Here is a 24,417-nt window from a genome sequence, read left to right on the forward strand (position 1 = left end):
ATCAGCAAAGTACTGGGCAACGACTCCTACTACCTGATTGACGCTCAGAATCCCCGAGCACGCAAGAGGGACGACTCCGGCAAGGAGACAAAGCGGCCATGGCATGCAAATCTCCTACGAAGATTTTACAGTTGATGCAGTATGTACCACGCTACCTTTTGTATTAAAGTACCAAGACTTTGGGCCCCCCGAGACGGACTCGGGGACTGCCCTCTTTTGTATGTATGATAAAGATTATGCCTACAAGTATGTTACTCTTTGTCATGCCACTTGGCACCGGGCTCGACAAGTCGGCCCGGGGACTTGCTGCCTTGCACTATGAAATGCTTCCTGCAGTCAGACAAGTAGTGTGTAAACGCCTAAAACCGTCTCCTGTCAGAATCCACAGCTCGCAGAGCGATTGAACGGTGGGCAGAAGTAAGGTAGAATGGGCATTCGCATGAAGAATGGCTAAGAACTCAAAGCATAAAACATAGCTCAAGACAGATTCCAGCCTTTTTCGCAAACCGACTCTCGAATAGTCGGATTGCCGTCTTCTATTCAACTTGCTCAAAAAACTCTTAAAAACGGCTAAGTACTTGCCTTCCCAAAGTAGCCAAGCATTTGATCCAGCGACAGTCCGCAGAGCGGCTGTCCGATTGGCAAGGCGGGCAACTAAGAGAAAGCGGCAAAGGAAAAAAGCCAAAAGAGCAATGAGCAAGAAAAGATAAAACTCGGATAAATATATTTACATAACATAGGCCCTTGGCCGAATCTTCGAGCAGAAGTTCAAAATACACCCCGCGGGTGGAATTGTGCGAATTAACAAGTTCTTCAAAGACTACCGAAGCAGATAAAACAAAGATACAGCGGCAACTTAGGAAGTAGCAGACGGATTCGGAGGGTCGGAGGAGGCGCTAGCGTCAGGCGTCGGGGCTGCCGGCTGGGTAGTCCCGGCTTGATCGCCTCCTGCGACAGTCGACTCGGTCGTATGCGGCTCGTTGCTGGAGGCGCGGTCGAGCTGAGGCTGGCCGTCTGCTCCGTCTTCTGGTGCCTTCGCCTCGCCTCCGTCCTCCGCCTCGCCCTCTTCCTCGACGCTGGAGCCAATCACCTCCGCCGAGTCCTCGTCGTAGTCTGGGTTCATCCCAAACCACTCCGGTGGTACCTCCTCGCCGTCTTCAGACCGCTCAGGGACGAAGATGCTGGTGTCGGTGTACTCGGCGATCTCCGCAGCACGCTTGAAGAGGGCATCTTCCGCACCTGCCAGCTCCGGCTGGGCCTCCGACCGAAGGGTGGCCAGCCGGTCTAGATCCAGCCCCGGATACCATGCCTTGAAAAACTCCAAGGCCCGGCGCGCTCCAGCTCGGGCCGAAGATCCCTTCCAGTCCTCAAGACGACCAGCCGCGACCTCTAGCCAGTCGGCCGTCAGGCTGGGGGTGCGCGGAGCCTGCATGTCCGGCCACAGGGCGGCAATCGCCTGGGCACCAACACACTGAAGCCGGCGCAGCATCCGGTGAGCTGGCCGAAGGCAAGCCTCGATGCTCAGGATGTGCTCGTCAAGAGTTCGGGGGGCATCGGCGGCAATCTCTGCGCCCTCCGCCCTCTGACCTTCTCGGTCAGCCTGGATGGCTTGGATGGCGGCCTGCGAGTGCCCAGGAAAGAAGTCTGCAAAGACAAGAAGAAACAAAGAAGCAAGTCAAAAACCTGGAGTCGGCACGACTTAAGCCGGCTGCTCGAAGAAAGAAAGTAAAAAGAAACTCACCATCAACGATGTCTTCAATCTCATGGAAGCCGGAGGCTAGCATCACCTCCTTGTCAGACCAGGAGGAGCGCTCGCTCGTGAACTCGGCCAGGAGGGCGGTTTCCGTCTCCTTCGCCTCCCTCTGCGTCTTCACAAGCAGGTCCTTCTGATCTGCCAATTGAGTGGCAGCAGATCACGCTCCGTGGCGAGCTTACTGCACTCCTCCTCTTTGGCGCGCAAAGCGGAGTTGGCGTCGCTCAGCTGCTATTGAAGAGCAGCTTTGGCTCCTGAAAAGAAGGAAGAAAGAAGGCATTAAGTCATCAGGTAAAGAAGGTCGCCAGGGAGATCCGGCCCGACTGCTCAGCAGTCGGCCCGAATCTCGGGGACTATAGCCCGCGGGTGCGCCAGCGCGCCCCTGCAAAAGAAGGAAAAAGACTTACTCCGGCTCTCCGACAAATCGGCGGTCCGCTTGCCCAGCTCTTCAACGTTACGGTTGAAGGCAGTAACGCGGAGGTTGTGGTAGTCCTGCGGCAAACGTTTCAGACAAAAAGTTAATACCCAGAGTTCATCAATTGGAGTTCCGGGCCGCCTGCTCAGCAGCCAGCCCGAAACTCGGGGACTACACCCAGTGGGTGCGCTGGCGCGCCCCCACAGAGAGAAGCAAGAAAACAAAGACCAAAGGAAAAACATACCCGGACGGCTGCCCGCGACGCCAGGAACGCCTTGGTGCAACTCTGGAGAGCGTCGCCCTCAGCACAAAGCTTCGCCTGGACGTCCAGGAGCGCCTGGTTCAGCGGCCCTGTGCCGCCTCCTCGCACCCACCCAATGGGCGCAGCGCTCATCGCTTCGGCGTCTGGGATCGCCGAGCTGGCGGCGCCGGCTTCCAGGGGGCGGGGTGCCAAAGTCGCCTTCTCCAGACGGCGGCGCGTTGGCGAGCTGACTTGGAGGAGTAGCCTCGCCACGGCCTCGTCTTCGGTCGGCGGCACCGGAGGATCCGCTGGCTGCTTGCCTTGGGCACCTTCAGACGGCGGCGGAGGCGGCGGCGGAACGTTCACGTCCAGCGTAGAGGGGTCGCCGCCTTCCCTCTCCACGACGGGGTTCTCCCCGCCGGCTTCTCCAGTCTGCCCTGTGAACTCCGGAGGCGGCGGTGCAGAGTTCAACGGGGTGACGAACACCGCCGACTGGCGGCGTGCGGCTTCCTCAGCCCGCTGCTTCGCCGCGGCGGCGGCTTCAGCCTTCGCAAGTTTTTTCTTGGCGGAGGCCTCCGCCCTGTCGGCCTCCGCCTTCTCCAGGCGAACGGCCTCTTCTTCGTTGCGCTTCTCCTGCGCATTCTGCTCTGTCGCCTCCGGGAGGTCGGCAATGGGGTCAATCCGCCGAGTGGTGGCGGACGTCTCCGCTGACCCTATGACGGAGGCGGCGGTGACCCTCTCAAGAGTGAGGGGAGCCCTGAAGCAAGGGGAGCAAGTAAAGACTCAGACAGAGTCACAAAGATAGAATAAAGCATTGAGACAGAATACTCATGCGGAGACCAATGGCGGCTTCTTCACTTCCTTATGAAAGCGGACGGCCTTCGCGGCCGCCTCGTCCCACCGGGTCGCCGTAGCCGAACCCTTGGGTTTCTTCGGCCGACTGCCGAACAAGGTCGGCATGGCCCTGCGCTTCTTCCCGCTGCTTGGAGCACCCGGCGCGGTAGAAGAGCCCGCGCCAGGCTGGCTGGCTCCTGGCTGAGGTGGGGGGCGACTTCCCCCTCGGCGTCGTCGTCAGGCCAGTCGGCGAAAGTAGCCGAAGGCCTGAAGTCGCCTGCTATTCCTCCTCCTCCCTCGGCATCGTCCTCCAAAGCCGCCGCCCCCAAATCGGGGTCGTCGACGTCGCTCTCCGCCCGATCGGCGAGGAACTCGCGGGCCGGCCCCAAGGTGTCGGCTGGCGGGTGGAAGAGGGGATTCTGACCAAAGCCGACTGGTCAAAACAAACTCGGCGAGAGAGAATCCAAAGAAAGGAAAGGCAACTCACCACGGGCGGGGGGTTGGCACGGGAGTACGGCTCCTTGCCGAACCGCCAACCTCCAGGAGCTTGCTGTCCGAGAGGTAGTTCACCATGAAGGCCACCTCTTCATGAGGCATGTCCTTGGTGCACATCCGACTCGGGTCGCGGTGCCCGCTCATCTGGCATATCATGTGGGGGCGGCCTTGGAGTGGGAGAACTCGGCGCGCCATGAAGGCGGCCAGCAGGTCTGACCAGTCAAACCCTCCGAATGCGTCAGCACTCGGAGTCGGGCGATGGCGCCGGCTCCCACAGGCTTCAGCGACTTGGCCCGGTACGACCAGTTGGGCAGTCGCCCAGCTGGCGGGCCGACTTCGAAAGCCGGCAGGTTGACCCAGTCCCCCCTCGCGGAGACGTTCCTGACGTAAAAGTAGGATCTCTGCCACATCCTCACCGACTTTATCAGCAAGATGGAGGGGAAGGGATTGTTGTCCCCCGACCTTCGCACGGCGATGAAAGCGCCGCACTGAGCCGGCACGCCCGTGGCCTGGGTGCCGAGCTTGGAGAAGAAGAACCCCCCCCCCCCCAGAGCTCGAGGGTGGGGAGGACTCCGAGGAAGCCTTCGCACAAGGCCACGAAGGCGGACAGCAGCACCACTATGTTGGGGGTGAGGTGGTGCGGCTGGAGGCCGTAGAACTCCAGGAAGGATCGGAAGAAACTGCTCGCCGGCAGCCCCAACCCGCGCAGGCAGTGTGAGCGGAAGATGACCCGCTCGCCCTCCTGCGGCGCGGGGGAAATCTCCCCCTTCGGCGCAAGACGCACCTGCACGTGATCCTCGCTGGGGAGCCGACGAGTCCGGCGGAGGAACTCGATGTGGTCATCGTGAACTTCGGAGCCGTCCCAGGTGCCGGAGTGCACCAGGGAGGCGCGGCGGCGGAGGAAGAACTCATCGCGAGCTGATCACCGCGGCGGAGCGAAGACGAAGAAGAAGGAGGAGAACGAGGAGCAGTGAGAAGGAAGAGAGCGAGGAGTGGTGGGAAGTAGGGGCGCGCATGCCCCCCTCCTCCCCCTACTTATAGCCTCGTGGGCTGCGAAGCCGAGGGGGCGATCGTGGGGATTTACTGCGCCTGCGGCCCCATGACCCCCATGTTCCACGATAAAGTTACTGCGCGCAGTAACTCCACGGGAATCCCAACCGTCCGCCGGGGCCGCAGCGGATCCGCGTGGGCGCCAAGGCGCGGTAGTGGCGGGCCCTGCCTATGGGCCTGTCCCGTCGTGCATGTAGGCTGGCAGGACAGCCCAGCCACGTGTCATCGCGTGACAGGCCTAGAACGGGCGGTGGCCTGGAGGCTTAGCTAGCACGGTACTTGGATCCCGCCGCGACGTTCGAAATATTGTGCGAGTCGGAATTGAGTGAGTCCGAATTGAGCGAGTCCGACTCCTTCTAGTTGGCCCGGCAAGAGTCAACCAAAGACCATGTGCTGAGCACCCGGAAAGAGAAACTGCTGAGGCTTCTCGGGCGATCATCCGTGGCACCTCACCAGCTTCGGGGACTACTGTCGGAGTAATGGGCCACGGGTAGGCCAACCCGAGCCCCAGAACCTTTCAAGACATCGAGGCAGGCTGCGCCCCTCAAGACCCCAGGACGAAGAGCCGCCTTCAAGAAGCCAACGGCAAGATGGCCAACTAACCACTCACGGCCGAGTCCCAGAGACGACTTCGGGGAAAGCCGACACCTGACTGGCGACTTCCAGAGAAGCCGGATTTGGGGAGTCGGCCTGCGACTCCAACACCCCCCACGACCTCATCAAGTGGAACGGGGCAGGGGAGTGGCAACGATGAAGCCCGCCCCTGCCCCTTACCAAGGGCAGGCATGGCCACAACACGCCGTACCCCGGAAGATCTCCGTGCGGCGTGGCACTGTTGCCATGCCGGCCCTGACATCAGCACCGCAGGGCCGAATCCTGCACCCACGACGGCTTGTCTGTACGGCCTAGAGGCAGCGGGCCCCACCAGTCAGTGAGACCCCAGGAGACGGCAAGAGGACCACCAGTCGGACCCGTCGGGAGTCGGCCCCTGGGAGTCGGCCGAGCCCTCCCCCGGGGCCCACACGCATTAATCAAGACGTGATGGGTAGTGGCAATAGTGATCGCCCGCCAGGCGGCGGGGCTGTTGCCACGACCTCATGATCAAGCCTGTGTCATCAGAAGCATGGCTACAGTAATCAGCAGCCGGCAAGACCCGCCCGCGGCGGACGCGGCCTGTCGACTCCGTACCAGGCCAGTCAGCGGGGACCGCCAGCTGGCGGGCCCCAGCGGTCGGCAGAGAAGATGGAGGTCAGAGGCGCTGACGGCTGGGCCCGTGTCCAGCCGGATTACCCTTGTACCCCTGGGGGGTAGGCCTATATAAACCCCCTGGGGCACCCATGCAAAGGGTTGGAACCCATTAGCTCTAGGCCAGATCATATAGGAGGGAGAGAGCTAGACTTGCCCTCTCCTACCTCCAAGAAACAGCTCAAGGAGCGACCGTGTAAACACTTTGCCATAGTGATCATGCGGAGACCCCGCAGAGCAGCAGTAGGGGTATTATCTCCCCGGAGAGCCCTGACGCTGGGTAAGATTCGCCGGTGTGCATGTCTTCGCCTCATCCCGTTTCCAGGCACCGGCGACGTCCTACTCGCCCCCGCCATGATAAGCCATCCTTTGGCATATGTTGCACCAAACCCCCGACAGCTCCGCTCACGGGCGCTTCGTCCCCCACGTCGACGACCCCATCACCGGCCCAGCCACTTGGGAGCGGCCCGCTATGCCACTCCCGCTTCCCCTGGCCTCGCCGGTGGCGCTTCTAATGGACCAGGAGATGCTCCGACACTGGCCGCCTGTGGCTGGACTTGACGCTTGGGTGGCTCGCCCCGGCGAGCTGCTGGACGCTGCCGGCGGGGCGTCACCGTGCCATGGGGTCGCCTGCATCATCGGAGCATCCCTGGCGCCGGCGTCGCCCCGTCATGCTAAATCACACCTTCGACGGCTAGGGGCTGCCGCTCGGCCGCAGGAGGCCCTGCGGGGGCTAGGCGCGCAGGGGCACGCCATCGTCTTCGGCCCCGGCGACCGCACCAGAGCTACAACCGGCACATGCATCCTCCCCACGGTATGTACCCCCACCATCTGCGGGGTGGCCGTCACAAGGACCCTCATCGACTGCGGCGCCGGGCTCAACATCCTCTCTGCGGAGGCCTTTGGTCGTCTGCCGGTGGCCTACGGGCGGCTCCTCCCCACCAAACCCTTCTCGGGGGTCGCGGGCTCGGCCGTCCCGCTCGGGCAGGTCCGCCTCCCCGTCACCTTCAGGACGCACGCCAATTACCGGACGGAGCTCATCGACTTCAACGTCGCGCCTATCCACCTGCCCTACAACGCCATCCTCGGTCTCCTGGCCCTGGCCAAGTTCATGGCGGCGACTCACCCGGGCTACAACATCGTCAAGATGCCCGGGAGCAGTGGAACCATCACCATCAAAGGAGGCACCAAGGCCGCTCTTCAGGTCCTCGAGCACGCTTATCGAGCCGCTGCCGCGGCTCGCCCAAGCACAGAGGGGGCTCCGGAGGCCGCCGAAGCCGCTCCGGCCAAAAAGAAACAGCTCTTCTCTCCGGACCGCGCCGAGACCAAGCAGGTACCCGTCGATGAGGGAGACGCGAGCTCCACTTTCACCATCGGTGTGAGCCTTCTTCCAGAGCAAGAGGAGGCGTTAGTGGCCTTCCTCAAGGCGAACAAGGATCTGTTCGCATGGAAGGCGACCGACCTGGTCTGGGTGCCTAGGCACGTCATCGAACACCACCTCACGGTGTGCCCGAACGCACGACCTATCAAGCAAAAGGCACAGCGGCAGGCTCCGGAAAAGCAGGCCTTCATCGTCCAGGAGGTCTGGAAGCTGGAAGAAGCAGGCGTTATCCGGGAGGTGCGCCACCCAGAATGGTTGGCCAACCCCGTCATCGTCCCGAAGAAAGGAGGCAAAGAGTGCATGTGCGTCGACTTCACGAGCCTCAACAAGTTCTGCCCTCAGGACCCGTTCCCTCTCCCTCGGATCGACCAGATCATGGACTCAACGGCCGAGTGCGACCTGCTTTGCTTCCTCGACGCCTTCTCGGGCTACCACCAGATCAAAATGGCAGTACAAGACGTAGAGAAGACGTCGTTCCTGACCCCATACGGGACCTATTGCTACATCTGCATGCCTTTCAGGCTGAGGAACGCAGGCGCCACCTTCCAGCGGCTGATGCACATCACCCTCGGCCCTCAGATCGGGAGGCCTACGTCGACCACATCATGGTCAAGTCCAAGGAGGCCAAGACCCTTATCGGGGACTTGGAGGAAATGTTCGCCAACCTGCGCAAGGTGAACTTATGCCTCAACCCGGAAAAATGTGTGTTTGGGGTCCCCTCGGGCAAGCTGCTGGGATTCCTGGTCTCGCACCGGGGCATTGAAGCCAACCCGGAGAAGGTCAAAGCCATCAAGAGAATGAAGCCGCCCACGACCCTGAAGCAAATGCAGAAACTTGCGGGATGTGTGATGTCCTTGGGGCATTTCATCTCGAAGCTCGGTGAGCACGCCCTCCCCTTCTTCAAGCTCATGAAGAGGAAGGGGCCTTTTGAGTGGACTCCGGAGGCCGACGCTGCCTTCCAAGATCTCAAGAAGTACCTCTCCAGCCCGCCGGTTATGGTGGCGCCAAGGCCTTAGGAGCCCTTGATCCTTTATCTCGCCGCTATGCCTCACTCCGCCAGTGCGGTGCTGGTAGTGGCACGAGAGGAAAGGGTCAGGGGCCAGAGCTCGCGGAACGACCCGATGCCCTCTGGAACTCCGCTGACTCACGACACGACCTCCGGAGCCGACGCGGCCGCAACGTCTGGCGACCCTGCCGGCCTATGTAAAGCTCCTGAGCCATCAGAAGCGCCTGAGGATCCCGCATCACCAACCCTCATGGAGCATCCCGTGTACTTCGTCAGCACCGTGCTCCGCGACACTCGCTTGCGCTACCCCATCCCTAGAAGTTGTTGCTGGCGCTCCTCATTGCTTCCAGGAAGCTGCGCCACTACTTTCAAGGCCATCCCATCAAGGTCGTCTCAGCCTACCCCCTGGAGAAGGTACTCCGGGGCCCGAACATCGTCGGGAGGGTTGCTGAGTGGAACATCGAGCTGCAGGCATTCCAGTTGGAGTTCAACACCACACGGGTCATCAAGGGGGCAACGCTGGCTGATTTCGTGGCCGAGTGGACCGACACTCCGGACCAGGGGGCTGGCGAGGACCGCTCGCTGGCCCCGGGCGACGAAACTCCGAAAGGATGGGTGGTATATTTTGATGGTGCCTTCTCGCGCCTCGGCGCGGGGGCTGGCGCTGTGCTGGTATCACCCACTTAGGACAAGCTCCGCTACGCTGTGCAACTTTGCTTCCAGCATGGGGAAAAGGTCTCCAACAACATCACAGAGTACGAGGGCCTAGTCGCCGGGCTCAAGGCCACGGCCGCACTAGGGGTGAAGCGTCTCACCATCAAATGCGACTCACGACTCCTCGTCAACTTCTCTAACAAAGAGTACAAGCCCAAGGACGAACACATGGAAGCGTATCTGGAGGAGGTGCGCAAGATGGAGAAGCGGTTCCTAGGACTGGAGCTGCAGCACGTAACGAGGGGCACGAATAAGGAAGCAGACGACATCACCAAGCGGGCCTCCTGACGAGAGCCGCAGGAACCAGGTGTCTTTGAGGAGCGATTGCTCAGTCCATCGGCAGCACCACCTACCCCAGAGCTGGCATCCACACATGAGGGGCTGCCAGCGGCTCCCGAGGTCGGCGCACCACCCTGTGGACAGCCCTCCGGAGCCCGCCTGCTGCTCACCGCCAAACCTGAGGAAGATTGCTGGACTGAGGAACTCAAGGCATACCTACTGCGCGGCACCTTGCCGGAGAAGGAGGAAGGCGTGGAACGCGTGGCTCGGCAGGCCTCGGCCTACTGCATCCAAGACGGTGAGCTCTACAGGAGGCGCCCTAATGGCGTCTCGCTAAAATGCATCTCGAGGAGGCAAGGACAAGAGCTGCTGGCCGACATCCATGGAGGGGATTGCGGCCATCATTCGTCGTCCCGCACCCTCGTGGGCAAGGTCTTTCGTAGCGGCTTCTACTGGCCTACAGCGTTGGACGACACCACGGAGCTCGTGCGAGCCTGTGAGGCATGCCAGTTCCATGCCAAGCAAATCCAGCAGCCAACGCAAGATCTTCAGACCATCCCGCTCTCCTGGCCCTTTGCGGTCTGGGGCTGGACATCCTGGGACCGTTCCCCCGAGCGGCGGGGGGCTACCGCTTCCTCTATGTCGCCATCGACAAGTTCACCAAGTGGGTCAAGGTGGAGCCGGTGCGCACGATTCCCGCAGGATCGGCAGTCAAGTTCATCAAGGGCCTCGTGACCCACTTCGGCGTCCCCAACTGCATCATCACGGATAACGGTTCGCAGTTCACGAGCAATCTCTTTAGATCATATTGTGCTAACCTTGGAACGCAGATCTGCTATGCCTCAGTGGCCCACCCCAGGATCAATGGGCAGGCCGAACGCGGCAACACAGAGGTCCTGCACGGCTTCAAGATGCGCAGCTTCAAGAAAAAGCTCGAGGCCTGCGGCAGGGGCTGGATCGATGAGCTCCAGTCCGTGCTGTGGTCAATCCGCACCACCGCAACCAAACCTACAGGAGAAACCCCATTCTTTCTTGTTTATGGTGCGGAGGCGGTCCTCCCTCACGAGGTCAAGCGTCGCTCCCCATGGGTCTTGGCTTTCGATGAGGAACGCCAGGACGCCGCCTGGCGGATGGACCTCATGCTCGGCGAGGAGGGCCGTCGCCGAGCTGCGCTCAGGGCGGCACGATATCAGCAGGCGCTGCGGCGGTATCATTGCCGCAATGTCCGCTCGAGAACATTGGAAGTTGGTGACTTGGTCCTGAGGCGGGTCCTCTCCAGGGAAGGGCTACACCAGCTCTCGCCTATGTGGGAGGGCCCATTCAGAATCGCCCGTGTCTCTAGGCCTGGCGCTGTGCGCCTGGAGACGCAGGATGGGATACTCATCCAGAATTCCTGGAACATTCAGCACCTCAGGAGGTTCTATCCATAATCAAGGCTCCGTGCCCATGAAGACAATCAAGGCTCCGTGCCCATGAAGGTCTCCGCTTATGACACTCTCACGTAATAATGAGTTGGGGCTGTACACGCCTCGGAGTCTCCTGTGCGTTGCCTACGGGCCCTCAGATCGGGCTCCCACCCACGTCCCAGTGGCAGTCCTTAGCTCCGCGCTGGGAAGAAGATGTAGCTAGGGTCAGACGCGACCTTTTTCCTTTTTCGCCTTGGTGTTTGGCTGTCAGCCTTTTCTACTTCCTTGGCTGTCAGCCCTTCCTCTACCCCATGCTATGAAGTTTTTCGAGTTTATTGCAGTTTGCTCAGGTGTCGCTCGTTTTTCTCGCACTATTCTCAAGTTCAGTTCTTCGGGCCGGGTTGTGCCGCTTATCATCCCTCGCGCGCCTTGCGCGTGGGGGCTGGGATACGGCCGGTCTCAGCTCTCGGCTACCGTGACCTCAGGACCTCACCTTGCCAAGCCTGCCCAGGCTCTGGCGTCAGGCTCTTCATCCCTCATGACTTACTTCACCAAGCCTGCTCAGGCCTTGGCATATTGGTACTCGCTCCGCACTCTCAAGTGAGCTCAAGGGCGCAAGCCCTCCTCAACTCACCAGGGCTCATCTACGCTCGGGGGCTCCGAGCCCGGCGGTCCTCATGACTCGCCTGGGGGCTCGTGACATCAGGAGGCCACCCACCTCAGGACTTCGTCTCACGAGAGCGCAATGCACAAGCTAAGTAATTTCATCCAGAACAAAAATAACAGCAGACTTCCATTTCATGCATACATGCCATTGTTCATTACACGCCCACCCGAGGCAGCTTAAACTAAATATAGGAAGGAAATGAAGAAAATCAAAAACAAGGGCCAGGCGGGTTCAGAGCTCGTGGATCGGCGTAGTCAACACCTCAACCAAGACGGAGCCCTACTCCCCACACTTCACCGAAGAGCGGCGGCGCGAGGGCCCCTCCTCCTCGGCGAGCCGGACGCAGCGGAGCGGCCACCCAGGATAGCCGCCGCTGCTGGAGGAGCTGCTTCTGCCATAGAGGGGGGACCCGTGGAGCCTGCCGAGGCCGAGCTCGTCTTCAGAAGGAGAGTTGCTCCTTAGGACGCCGTCGCCACCCTCCTCGTCGTCGTCCACCTCTGGGCAACACCCAAGGCGCCTTCCTCCCTCCGAGAAGGCCTTGACGAGCAGCGACGACACCCCATCGTACTTGAAGTGGAGGGTGCACTTTCCCCGCAGCCGGCGCGCACGGGCGCAGGATTGCCAGCCACGACCAAGGAACACATCGCCTGAAGCGAGGACCTCGACCCTCACCCAGAAGGCTCCGCTAGAGCACTCGTCGGCCTGCAGCCAAACGCCGTCGGGCCCTTCTTCCGGCAGTTCGGCGCGGAACCAGCGGGGAAGCCGGAGCCACATGCTTCCGGGCTTCTCCACCCACATCACGAATTCGGAGGCCGCGTCGGAGGAGTGGAGTTGCTAGCGCGGGAAAAAAATGGGCACCGGTCGCCCCCCTGCGCCACCTCGACCACCGCGGCCACGGCCGCCCCCACCGAGAGGAGAGACTCCATGCCTCTTGCCGGCGACCCCGTCGGAGCCTGTGAAGCCGCGCCCGCTTCCCCGAGGAACCGTCTCGGCCGTGGAGGCATGCTTGCTGGGGCGCCCGCGGCCCCTCTTCGGCGGCGGCAAGACCAGCTCCTTCACACCCTTGCCCCTCTCTGCGGCAGAGGACTTTCTCAGTGGCGCCATGAAGATCTTAGGGGTGAAAGGGAACAAAGGAAGGAGAGAAGATGGTGGCGCTGGCTTGAAGATGGCCTGGGGGCTCCCCCCCGGGCCTCATTTATAGGGTGAGGAAGGCCAACCATCGATTGGTCATGGCCATGATGGTCGCGTCGCCCGCGCCAGGGAGTCGTCTATTCACACGGTTACCAAGGCTGCATGGGGAGTGGAGTCATCAGGTCCCATCCAACCGTCATGCGCCAGCCTGGCCCGCAGTCCTTGGGGCCCGTGGCGCTCCGTCCTCGACTAGGCTTCGCCTAGAAGCCAGCTCCGCGCGCGCCTTGGGCCCGGGGGCTACTGTCGGCGTACTGGGAACCAGGGTACCCAGACTTGCCTATCTGCGGCCCACGTCGCGTTCCTAGTACGGCCTAGTAAGGCCCAGCCGATCGACCAGATGCTCAAGACCCTCGCGAGGGGGCCAGCCATCGCGAGGAGAATGACCAAGACCTCCTCAGGTAGCGGCCTCACCTAGGCTGCTCCGGAGGGGCAACCAAGACCGTGCCAGCGGGCGCCAGCGCGTGCCAGCGGGCGCAGTTTCCATATCGGTGCAAAGGAGACCGCACAGGCGCAGGTTCCCGAGGGGCCAGGCACAGGTTTCCCCTTTGGTGCAATAAGACCGAAGACCGCAAGGACAGCAGGAAGGATGTCATCACCGAGCCCACCACCGCGTCACCGCCTGCCCTCTTTGCAGGCGAAGACCACCTTTGTCAGGATAGGAGCGTCCTTGTGTTCCCGCTCAAATGGTCGTTGTGGGATTCCCTTCCCGCCTAAACATTTCGGGGGAAGAGGACCCTTGCCGTCTATATAAGTAGCTAGGGCTCCTAGCATAGGAGGGGGACCAACCCATTGGGACTTAGCATAGCAAAGGAGCAAGAACATCCGCTTCCTCACCCCTCTTGAGCCCGCCTCCTGGGCTTAGAAAACCACTGTATTTTTTCATACCCGAGCCCTCACGAGGCCAATCCACTAAAGCAGGACGTAGGGTTTTATACCGCAAGGTGGCTCTAACCTGGGTAAACTCTTGTGTGCTCTACTTGTTTGCTAGCTTGCATCCCATTCCCACCACCAGGAGAAGAGCGAGGCGCTAGGTGGACGTGTAGTGGGAGAGATCTTCGTCACGCCCCTGTGTTCGAATCTTAAGGGTTTTGCGGAGCCCGGAATCCGACAGGGGGAGGGAGCCAGGGAAAGGGAAGAGGTCCAGGGAGAGAGGGGAGAGGTGCAGGGGGTCGAGGGGGTGCATGGCGCCCTCGCGTGCTTCCAGCGGCGAGAAGTTAAGCAGGAGGTGGCCGGCGCGTGCTGGCGCGTGGCAGACACACGCCCTCATCCTCCTGGCGCTGGGTTGAGGACGATTGGCAAGTCGCCAGGTGGGCTGGGCCGGCTAGTGGGCGAACTACAGTAGCAGTTAAGGCCCAGGTACTTCTCTCCTTCTCTCTTATTTCTCTTTTCTATTTTGTTTAATTTGTTTTGATTTGATTTTTATACCAAATCATTTCATAAACTTCTTAAAATTATTTTGTGGCCTATTTAAAAGTATTCAAGGCCACTTGCAAAATTTTAGAGTTATTGGATCATATTTGAAATATATCAAACATAAATCCAATGCAAATAATTATTGAATTAATTCCAAAAGCCCAAAATAAATATTTATGTGATTCCAAAAATATTGGTTTGAGTTTTACTTCTTGCCATTATTTTCAGAGATTAACAGGAACATTTTCTTGGGCTTATTTGAAGCAATTTTTATCTTGGTCATTTTCAGAAATGATTTCTAAGGCTTTCACATGTCCGCATTTCAAGTTCATTGAAATTTAAACATGATGCACACATGGCTAGCTAGTCTAGGTCATACCAGAACTAGGGATGTGACAGCTCTCCACTTGAGAGTTCGTGACGGACATATCATCCAAATCCTCTGTGGAAGGACAATTCGGTGCCACTCTCGTGTCAGCCCCCATCCTTAGGGCAGGGTCCAAAACCTGACTAGTGGAGGCATGTCCGGCCGGATCCCCAGACACAGTCCGGCGGATACTTTTCCTGATGGAATGCGGCGAATGGCATCACGATTTGATGTTGCGATCATAAGATGTATTCTTGAAAAGAAAGCTTTACCTCTTTGACGAGGGTTCAGCCATGTTATCATTTGGCTTCCTATTTGAAGATATGCTCGGCGCGGGCGCCGTTCTCCTCGGAGATGCTTCGGGTGCACGTTGTGGCGTCGAACGCCTCCCCTTTGCAACACGAAATAGAGTGGTGGGTGAGGCATAGTAAGGAAACTCTTTTGAAGAAGGTGTCTTTTAAATTACTAACATGCGAAGCAGGGAGGAGACCGGGGTAATCAGTGATGATGGGTACTTCCATACCATCATAACTCGTCTGATAGAATACTCCATCCTCGAGCTCGACAAATATGTCCGGATCTTCTTCGAATCTAGGGTCAAGGTACCGATTGTGACCCTCTAGCTGGGGAGCGGGGCTATGGATCCCCTCGACAACCTTCTGCCATTCCTGTAGCAAGTGGATAGGTTACTGTCCATCGAAAATGATTCAGGAAGAGGAGTCAAATGGTGGGATTGGAGCTTACCCAGCTAGGAGGATTATACATGGAAAATCCATCTCGACATTGGAGACGAGTGAACTCCTCCTTCTCCCCTTTGTAGAGTTTGGTAAATATTTTGACCAAAGCGGCGGGGGGTTTCGGACCCTTTCGACCCTAGCGTGAGGCGTCATCTTCCCCATTATAGTGCCACATGGGAAGCCCTCTGTATTGGAGTGGCTGGACCCCCCACACTATGTATATCGCCATTACCTCGATTATTGATATCTGGACTGGGCGAGCATCTTAATCTTGCCCATCAACTGACTGACTTCTGTGCTATCTTCCTCCTCGAGGCTCCGAGGACGCCAGCTATGGTATTTCTTCAACGGAGCGCTTGAAAATTTGGGGAGGCCCACTCAGACTAGGTCAGGAAGAGCGACGTCGTCAATATAGAACCATTCGGAAGGCCGCTCTTCGGAAGCCTTCTTCAGCGTGCCGGACAGGTATCCGGTCTCAGCGATACGCCACACTTCGGCTCCTCCCACTTCGAATATTGACCCTCCTTGATTACGAGGGACGAGGCAGAACAGTTTTCTCCATAAATCAAAATGGGCCTCATAGCCTAGGAATAGCTCGCATAGAGCAACATAACCCGCGATGTGCAGGATGGAGGCAGGAGTAAAACTATGCAGTTGGAGGCCATAATACTCCAGAAGTCCTCGGAGGAAGGGATGGATCCGAAATCCGACGCCTCTTAGCAATCGGGGACGAGCGATGGTCTTTTCCTACCAATCTATCCCCCTAGGAGCATGCGCGCAGTACTTTGTTTCGATAACTAATAGATTTTTGCAATAAGTATGTGAGTTCTTTATGACTAATGTTGAGTCCATGGATTATACGCACTCTCACCCTTCCACCATTGCTAGCCTCTCTAGTACCGCGCAACTTTCGCCGGTACCATAAACCCACCATATATCTTCCTCAAAACAGCCACCATACCTACCTATTATGGCATTCCATACCACAATTAAGAAGAATTACATTGAAATTATGCCAAGTAGCATTCCACATCAAAAATTCTGTTTTTATCATTTACCTACTCAAGGACGAGCAGGAATTAAGCTTGGGGATGCTGATACGTCTCCAATGTATCTATAATTTTTTATTGTTCCATGCTATTATATTATCAACCTTGCATGTTTTATATGCATTTATATGCTATTTTATATGATTTTTGGGACTAACCTATTAACCCAGAGCCCAGTGCTAGTTTATGTTTTTTCCTTGTTTCAGTGTTTCACAGAAAAGGATATCAAACGGAGTCCAAATGGAATGAAACCTTCGGAAAAGTTATTTTTGGAAAGAAAGCAATACGGGAGACTTGGAGTGCACGTCAGGGGATCAACAAGGAGAGCATGAGGCAGGGGGGCGCGCCCACCCCCTGGGCGCGCCCTCCACCCTCGTGGGCCCCTCGTGGCTCCCCTGATGTATTTCTTCCACCTATATATATCCATATACCCTAAAACTATCGGGGAGCACAATAGATCGGGAGTACCGCCGCCAGAAGCCTCCGTAGCCACCGAAAACCAATCTAGACCTGTTCCGGTACCCTGCCGGAGGGGGCAATCCCTCTCCGGTGGCCATCTTCATCATCCCGGTGCTCTCCATGATGAGGAGGGAGTAGTTCTCCCTCGGGGCTGAGGGTATGTTCCAGTAGCTATGTGTTTGATCTCTCCATCTCTCGTGTTCTTGATTTGGCACGATCTTGATGTATCGCGAGCTTTGCTATTATAGTTGGATCTCATGTTTCTTCTCCCCCTCTACTCCCTTGTAATGGATTAAGTTTCTCCTTTGAAGTTATCTTATCGGATTGACTCTTTAAAGATTTGAGAACACTTGATGTATGTCTTGCCGTGCGTATCTGTGGTGACAATGGGATATCACGTGATCCACTTGATGTATGTTTTGGTGATCGACTTGCGGGTTCCGCCCATGAACCTATGCATAGGGGTTGGCACACGTTTTCGTCGTGATTCTCCGGTAGAAACTTTGGGTCACTCTTTGAGGTTCTATGTGTTGGTTGAATAGATGAATCTGAGATTGTGTGATGCATATCGTATAATCATACCCACGGATACTTGAGGTGACATTGGAGTATCTAGGTGACATTAGGGTTTTGGTTGATTTGTGTCTTAATGTGTTATTCTAGTACGAACTCTAGGGCTGTTTGTGACACTTATAGGAATAGCCCAATGGATTGATTGGAAAGAATAACTTTGAGGTGGTTTCGTACCCTACCATAATCTCTTCGTTTGTTTTCGGCTATTAGTGACTTTGGAGTTACTCTTTGTTGCATGTTGAGGGATAGTTATGTGATCCAATTACGTTATTATTGTTGAGAGGACTTGCACTAGTGAAATTATGAACCCTATGCCTTGTTTCAACGCATTGCAATACCGTTTTGACTCACTTTTATCATTCATTACCTTCCTGTTTTTATATTTTCAGATTACAAAAACTATTATCTACCATCCATATACCACTTGTATCACCATCTCTTCGCCAAACTAGTGCACCTATACAATTTACCATTGTATTGGGTGTGTTGGGGACACAAGAGACTCTTTGTTATTTGGTTGCAGGGTTGTTTGAGAGAGACCATCTTCATCCTACACCTTCTACGGATTGATAAACCTTAGGTCATCCACTTGAGGGAAATTTGCTACTGTCCTACAAACCTCTGCACTTGGAGGCCCAACAACGTCTACAATAAGAAGGTTGTGTAGTAGACATCAAGCTCTTTTCTGGCGTCGTTGCCGGGGAGGTGAGTGCTTGAAGGTATATCTTTAGATCTTGCAATCGAATCTTTTTGTTTCTTGTTTTAGCACTAGTTTAGTTTATAAAAGAAAACTACAAAAAATATGGAATTAAGTTTGTGTCACACCCTAGCTAGTCCATGCATTAGAGTGTGCATCATGTTTACTTTCATCAGAAACTTGAAATGGGGAAGGCAGAACCCCCAGCACCCCTTTTGAAATCAACTAGGGTTTACTAAAAATAATTTCAATGAACCTGAAATGCCCTTCTAAAATGTTCACCCTCTTTGCCTTGGGTTAGAACCTCTGGCAAAATTGGTGCACAATTTTCTAGGTCAACAGAAGGTCATTGAATTAAATCATAAGTATTTGAATTTGGGCATTTAAATGCTATAAAATAATTTAAATGCTCAAATAATTCTGGGAGTAAATGTTTCCTTTTGGAAATAATCTAAACAGAGGCCACATTTATCTTCAGGATTTTTGGAGATGTTTTAGTATTTTAAATAAAGCTAAACAGTTGCAGTTAAATAGAAAACAGAAACTAAATCAAAAAAAAGGAGAAAGAGCCCACCTGGGCCTTACCTGGCTCGGCCCAGCCTACTGGCTCGGCCAGTCACCCCCTACCTCGCGCCAGGAGGCAGGGGCGCATGCTCGCCGCGCGCCGGCCACCCGCCGGCCACCTCCTGCTTCTGCCGACGCCGGGAGACGCCCAGAGGACGCCACGCGACCCCCACGTCTCCCTCTCATCCTCTCGCACTCTCCCCCTCGTCTCTCTCACTCTCCCTCGCGACGGCCGAGCACGTCCCTCGCCGCCGATCGCCGTAGTTGCCACCACAGCCACTCCCTCGCCCCTCCGATGAGCCCATTAGCTCCGCCTCGACTCCCTCTTCCTCCCCACCGAGCCACGCATCGCCGGAGGCCCTGCATCGCCGCCTTCGCCCTCGTCTTCAACCTCGGGCACCCGAGCCATCTCCGGTCGATTTGCCACCGCCAGGACCTCCCTGAGCTCGCTGACCCCCTCTCCGACTCCGCTGTGAGCTCCTCTTCCTTCCCCTAGCTCCCGTGCTCGATTACGCCTCGTAGCCACCGCCCCCTTCGAGCCCGAGCGCTCCTCGCCGCCGGTCATGTCGCCGTCGTGGCTACGGCCGTGCAAGCACACGTCCGAGCGCCTCACCGTGCTCAGTGCAGCACCAGGAACCCGTAGCCACCACCAGCTCTTCCTCCCATGCACCGTAGCCTCGAAACCATCCTCACCCGACTCCGGCGACCGCCAAGCTCGTCACCGGCGACGTTTCCGGCCACCCCGAGCCCAACTACCACCACCAAACGCTGCGGCTCGTTCCCAGCTACCTGTAGATAGTCTCCACCGTCGATTTGGTCGCTTGAGGGCGTTTTCCGAAGCCCTCCACCGTCTCGGCCTCGCTGGTGACTCAACGCCGGCGGGATTAGCCCTGTTGACCGGTGGTTTGACCACTGACGTGGACTGGGTGGGCCCAGGTTGACTCCTTTGAGTCAATGACAAGTGGGCCTCCCCTCTGCTAATTATCCAGATTAGTTTCTAACTAAAATTAGTTAGTTTAATTAGTATAGTCACTGACTAGTGGGCCCGGCCTAGTAATTAGGCTAACTAAACGTAGTTAGTGCACTGAGAGGCTGACAGAAGGGGCCCACCAGTCAGGTTTGACCTGGGCTGGCGCCTTTGACCTGCTGAGGTCAGCATGATGCAATGCTGACGCAGTAATGCATTTTTTGGATTTATTTTTATACAGGAAATTCCAGAAAATAGTTCAAACTTCAAAAATTCATAGAAATTCAACCATAGCTCCAAATGAGATAAATTATATATGAAAAATTATTAGAAAAATTCAATCTATCCATCTGTAATGGTTTCATGCATGACAAAACAAGTTTAACTTGCTGTTTAAGCAGAATAAGGAAATGCACTATAAATGCCATGTTTAATGAGCTAATATTTGAATCTTTGATTCAAATGGGTTCATCCCTTCCTATTTTAGCTTGCATTAGGCCAAGACACAATCATATTGCCATGTCATAGCATGCATCATATTGTTGCATATCGCCATGTGTTGATTGTGATCCGATGTGTTCTTCGTGGTAGGTTCTGCCTCCGAGGATATTCACGAGTATCCAACTGAAGGGCAGTATCCCGTTACCACTCCATCAGGCAAGCAACCATTGATCATTCCGATACAAACCCATGTTCTCGCTCCTGCTCTTGTTTACTGCATTAAGACAACGCGATTCAAACTGCTGTGTGCTACGATAGTTGAACCCTTATCCTCTGCATGACCTGTCATTGCCACAGTAACTAGATGAAACCCACTAGCATGTGTAGGAGTTGATTGAGCCATGTATGTGATTCCTACCTTGCTATGCCTGCTATGCTTAGAGTTGTGTCAGGTCTGGTTCATCTGGGTGATGGGCCAGAGTGAAATGCTTATGCCGGTAATGTGAGGGATGTGTTGAACATGTTTTGGTAAAGGTATCGATGAGAGGCCATGTAGGAGTACATGCTGGGTTGTTTCATTGAGGCCGTCCCTAAGAACTGAGATCTGTATGTGTGGTTTAAGATTCAGCTACTACCATGCATTGGGATCCTTAATTGACCCTCTCGGTTTCTTAACCACCCTAGTACTCTGTCCAGGAGTTGCAAATAGTTTCTGGTGTTTGTCGGTTATGTGTTGGCGGCCGTGCGTAGCGCTGACCCTAGGGGTGGGCTATGTTGCGGTAGATACACCGTGGCACGGTGTACCGAGTCAGCCGTTTGGTGTCCTGGGAACCCTGTTCACATCGTTCGGGGCCGTATGTGGAAACCCCGTCCGGACTACCTGCGGATGGAACCTGGATAGGCGATAAACCTGGACTAGAGACTTAAGTGTTTAGGTAGGCCGTGGCCGACACCCTCGCTGGGCTTCCGCTTGAAGGTTGCCGAGTACATGTCGTGTAAACGGCGGTAAGTGGTGAAAGCGTGTTTGACGAAGTACACCCCTGCAGGGTATAAAACTATTCGAATAGCCGCGTCCGCGGTAAAGGACTACTTGGTTGCCTATACAGTTCATAGACAAGTTAATGGATACTACTAAAAGACTCAAGATAAGTGTGAGTACCGAGGATGGCCCTCTTGTAGGATGACGAGGGAGGATCCACGGTGGAGTATTGTGTTGGTGAGTAGTGGACTCGTGTGCGAGAACTATTTTACTGGTGAAGTTCCGTAGGATAGCTTAGCCAAGAGTCAAAGCTGGCTTGCTGCATTAACCCCACCACCTTCTTGAGAATAAGCATGTTTAGTAGGTTCTGATGTAAGACTTGCTGAGTACCTTTGTACTCATGTTTGCTTATTTATTGTTTTCAGACAACAACACTGCCCCCTCCGATGGGTTTTATGTAGACCTTGACGTCGACGAGTGACCAGCCACCCAAGTGGTGATCCTGGCCATGGAGGGCCCTATGTAGATAGACAGGCTTCGAGAAGCCTTCTTTCTTTCTAGAGTCTGTACTCAGACTAGTTGCTTCCGCATGTGCTTGTATGTTTGTATGACTTGAGTGTCGGGTCATGTGACCCCTATCTGTATGAACATGTTATGTATGGCTCTCTGGAGCCTTTAAATAAAGTACTTGAGTTGTAGAGTTTTGTTGTGATGCCATGTTGTATGTACTCATATCGGGCATATTGTGTGTATGATTGAAATGCTTGGTATGAGTGGGATCCGACAATCTAGTTGTTTATCCTTGGCAGCCTTTCTTATGGGGAAATGTAGTCTAGTGTTCCTCGAGCCATAGTAGTCCGCTACAGCCCGGTTCACCGGAGTCCTGCTAGCCCAGCACTACTGTTCAGGAAACTTGATTGGCCGGCATGTGTTTCACTTCGTCCCTATGTCTGTCCCTTCGGCAAAATGTCACACGGTGACTTCCGGAGTCCTGCCTAGCCTGCCACAGCCCGGGGTTCCCCAGAGTCCTGTTAGCCCAGTGCTACAGGCCGGAATCACTCGTTGATGGCCGACATGTTCGATGTGATTCATGTATGCCTGTCTCCATAGGTCTGTGCCGCTTTGGGTTCATGACTAGCCATGTCGGCTCGGATTCTCTGTCATATGGATGCTAGCGACACTATCATATACGTGAGCCAAAAGGCGCAAACGGTCCTGGGCCATGGTAAGGCGACACCCGTGGGATACCGTGCGTGAGGCCGCAAAGTGATATGAGGTGTTACCGGCTAGATCGATGTGACTTGGAATCGGGGTCCTGACAGCGTTTGCATCAGAGCCGGACTGCCTGTAGGTTCGTTGAGCCAAACTGGTCGATGTCGATTCTAGAAATGCTTTAGTTATATGTAGGGGAATTGATTGTGGGAGGGAACATAAGGTTCTTTTACTCCTTTACCTATGCCTCTGATCTGAGTCATTCTCTCCTCATTCAACGTGGGTTAAGGACTAGGCTCTCTTCCTCTATCAGGTTCACGTGTTACTAATCCGTAGTAGCTTATATGATTGTTGTTACAAGTCCCAGTTCAGTTTCTACTATTCTTAGTATGTTGCTAATTGAATCAGAACCTTGATATGATGTTGTTGAGTGGTATTGTGAACTGTTGTGGATGTCTCAAATCTTTTTCTGAGCATTTACAACCGTTAGGCTGTCCAATTTTCCCTAGAAATTCTAATGTCTTTGCATTGTGGTTGTGCTTTCAGATGGCCAACCGTCCTCAAAACCAAGTGGTTCGCCTGACCAGGTGCCTCGACGTGCCCGATCATACTGCTATGTTAGTCCGGGTCATGATCGAGACGGGTTACCGTTGGTATCCCGAATACACCGTCGAAGAGCAGTTCCGCGACTTTAATCAAAGCCAGTATTTCTGCACCGTCAGGATATTTCCTTCTTATCCTGGATCTACCGAGCCCCTTCACTGTTCCTATGGACTCGGGATTACTGTTGAGATGGCTGTGCAGGATGCTGCCTATTCCATGATGACCATCTTGTGAGTCCGGACTGGCCTGCTTCGGAACACCGACTTCCGTTACATGCCAGCTTCACTTCCGGGAGCGCAAGGGTATCTTCAGGCTATCTATGCTGACTCCACTCAGGAGGACTCATTAACTCGTACCACTGCCGAGTTGCTCGAAGATAAGGTCCGAGAGAATCGGGCCTTGAGGCTGGAGCTTTTCAATACCCGTGCTGATCATTGGGCCACATTGACTCGGTTTGCACCTGCGGTGCAAGCTGGATGTATGGATACAAGGGATCTGTATCCTGTGAGATCAGCTCTGCCAGACATGGTGGATTGGCGTGATGTGGGAGGCATCACCCCACCCCGTGGTCCCCGCAGGCCACCGTTTGTTGGTCCAAGACCTCATCCTAGCCCCTATGGTCCACAGGCTCCTCAGGACCGTCTGTTTCCGGATGGTCATGTTGAACTTCCAGGCTACGGAGGTGACTTCTATGAGGACTACTACGGAGCTGTCTGAGTTAGTAGTAGTACCACTAGTATTGTAGTAGTTGTATTTCCACTGTCCTGCGTGACTTGTGGAATATGACTTAGTGTGTAGTCAATTCCGGAGGTGTAGACAAATAATGTATAGGAGCTCGGAATGCCTCCGATGAGATGTAATGTCTTCATCATAGTTGTACTGTAGCCTGGGCTTGTACTGAACTATGTATGATGTGTATGACCGTTGGTATATATATGGCAGTTTATATTACCATGACATACGGATGAACATCTCTGCATTCCGTGTTATCCATTACATTCTGCACTTCCTTGCTAAGTTTGAGCCATCCTTATCTAAACCACTATCTTGTTTTTCCTAGGATGGTCAACACCCGCAGCAACCCTGCTGCCTCGGAACAGGGGGAAGCCAGTGCAGCTAGAGGTGAAAATCTGCCTCACCCGCCTTCTCTGGCCGAAGTGATGCTGGAGGCGGAAATAAACAAGCGTGAGACTAACCGCCTACTGGAGCGGATTGAGTAGAACACTGCACGCCACCCACGAAATGACTTGGTGTCAATCAATGACTTTATCAAGCTGTACCCACCAAAGTTCAACCATTCCGTCGAGCCCCTCGACACGGATGACTGGCTTCACAGCATCACCCACAAGCTACGTTCTGCCAACGTAGCCGAAGTCGACAAGGTTACTTATGCTGCCTATCACCTCGAAGGCCCTGCTAGCCTTTGGTGGGAAAACGTCGAAGCTATGCGCCCGGTCGGTCAAATCACTACTTGGGCTGAATTCAGTGAGGCTTTTCGTGAGCATCACATTCCGGAAGGTCTCATGGATCGCAAGAGGGAGGAGTACTGCAACTTCACCCAAGGAAGACTGACTGTGGATGCTTACAGTCGTGAATTTGGGAATCTTGCATGTTATGCTCCTGAAGAGGTATCTACTGACGCTAAGAAGCAGGCAAGGTTCCGCAAGGGACTTAGCCCC

This window comes from Triticum urartu, chromosome 1 (assembly GCF_003073215.2).
Source record: "Triticum urartu cultivar G1812 chromosome 1, Tu2.1, whole genome shotgun sequence".
Taxonomy (NCBI): domain Eukaryota; kingdom Viridiplantae; phylum Streptophyta; class Magnoliopsida; order Poales; family Poaceae; genus Triticum; species Triticum urartu.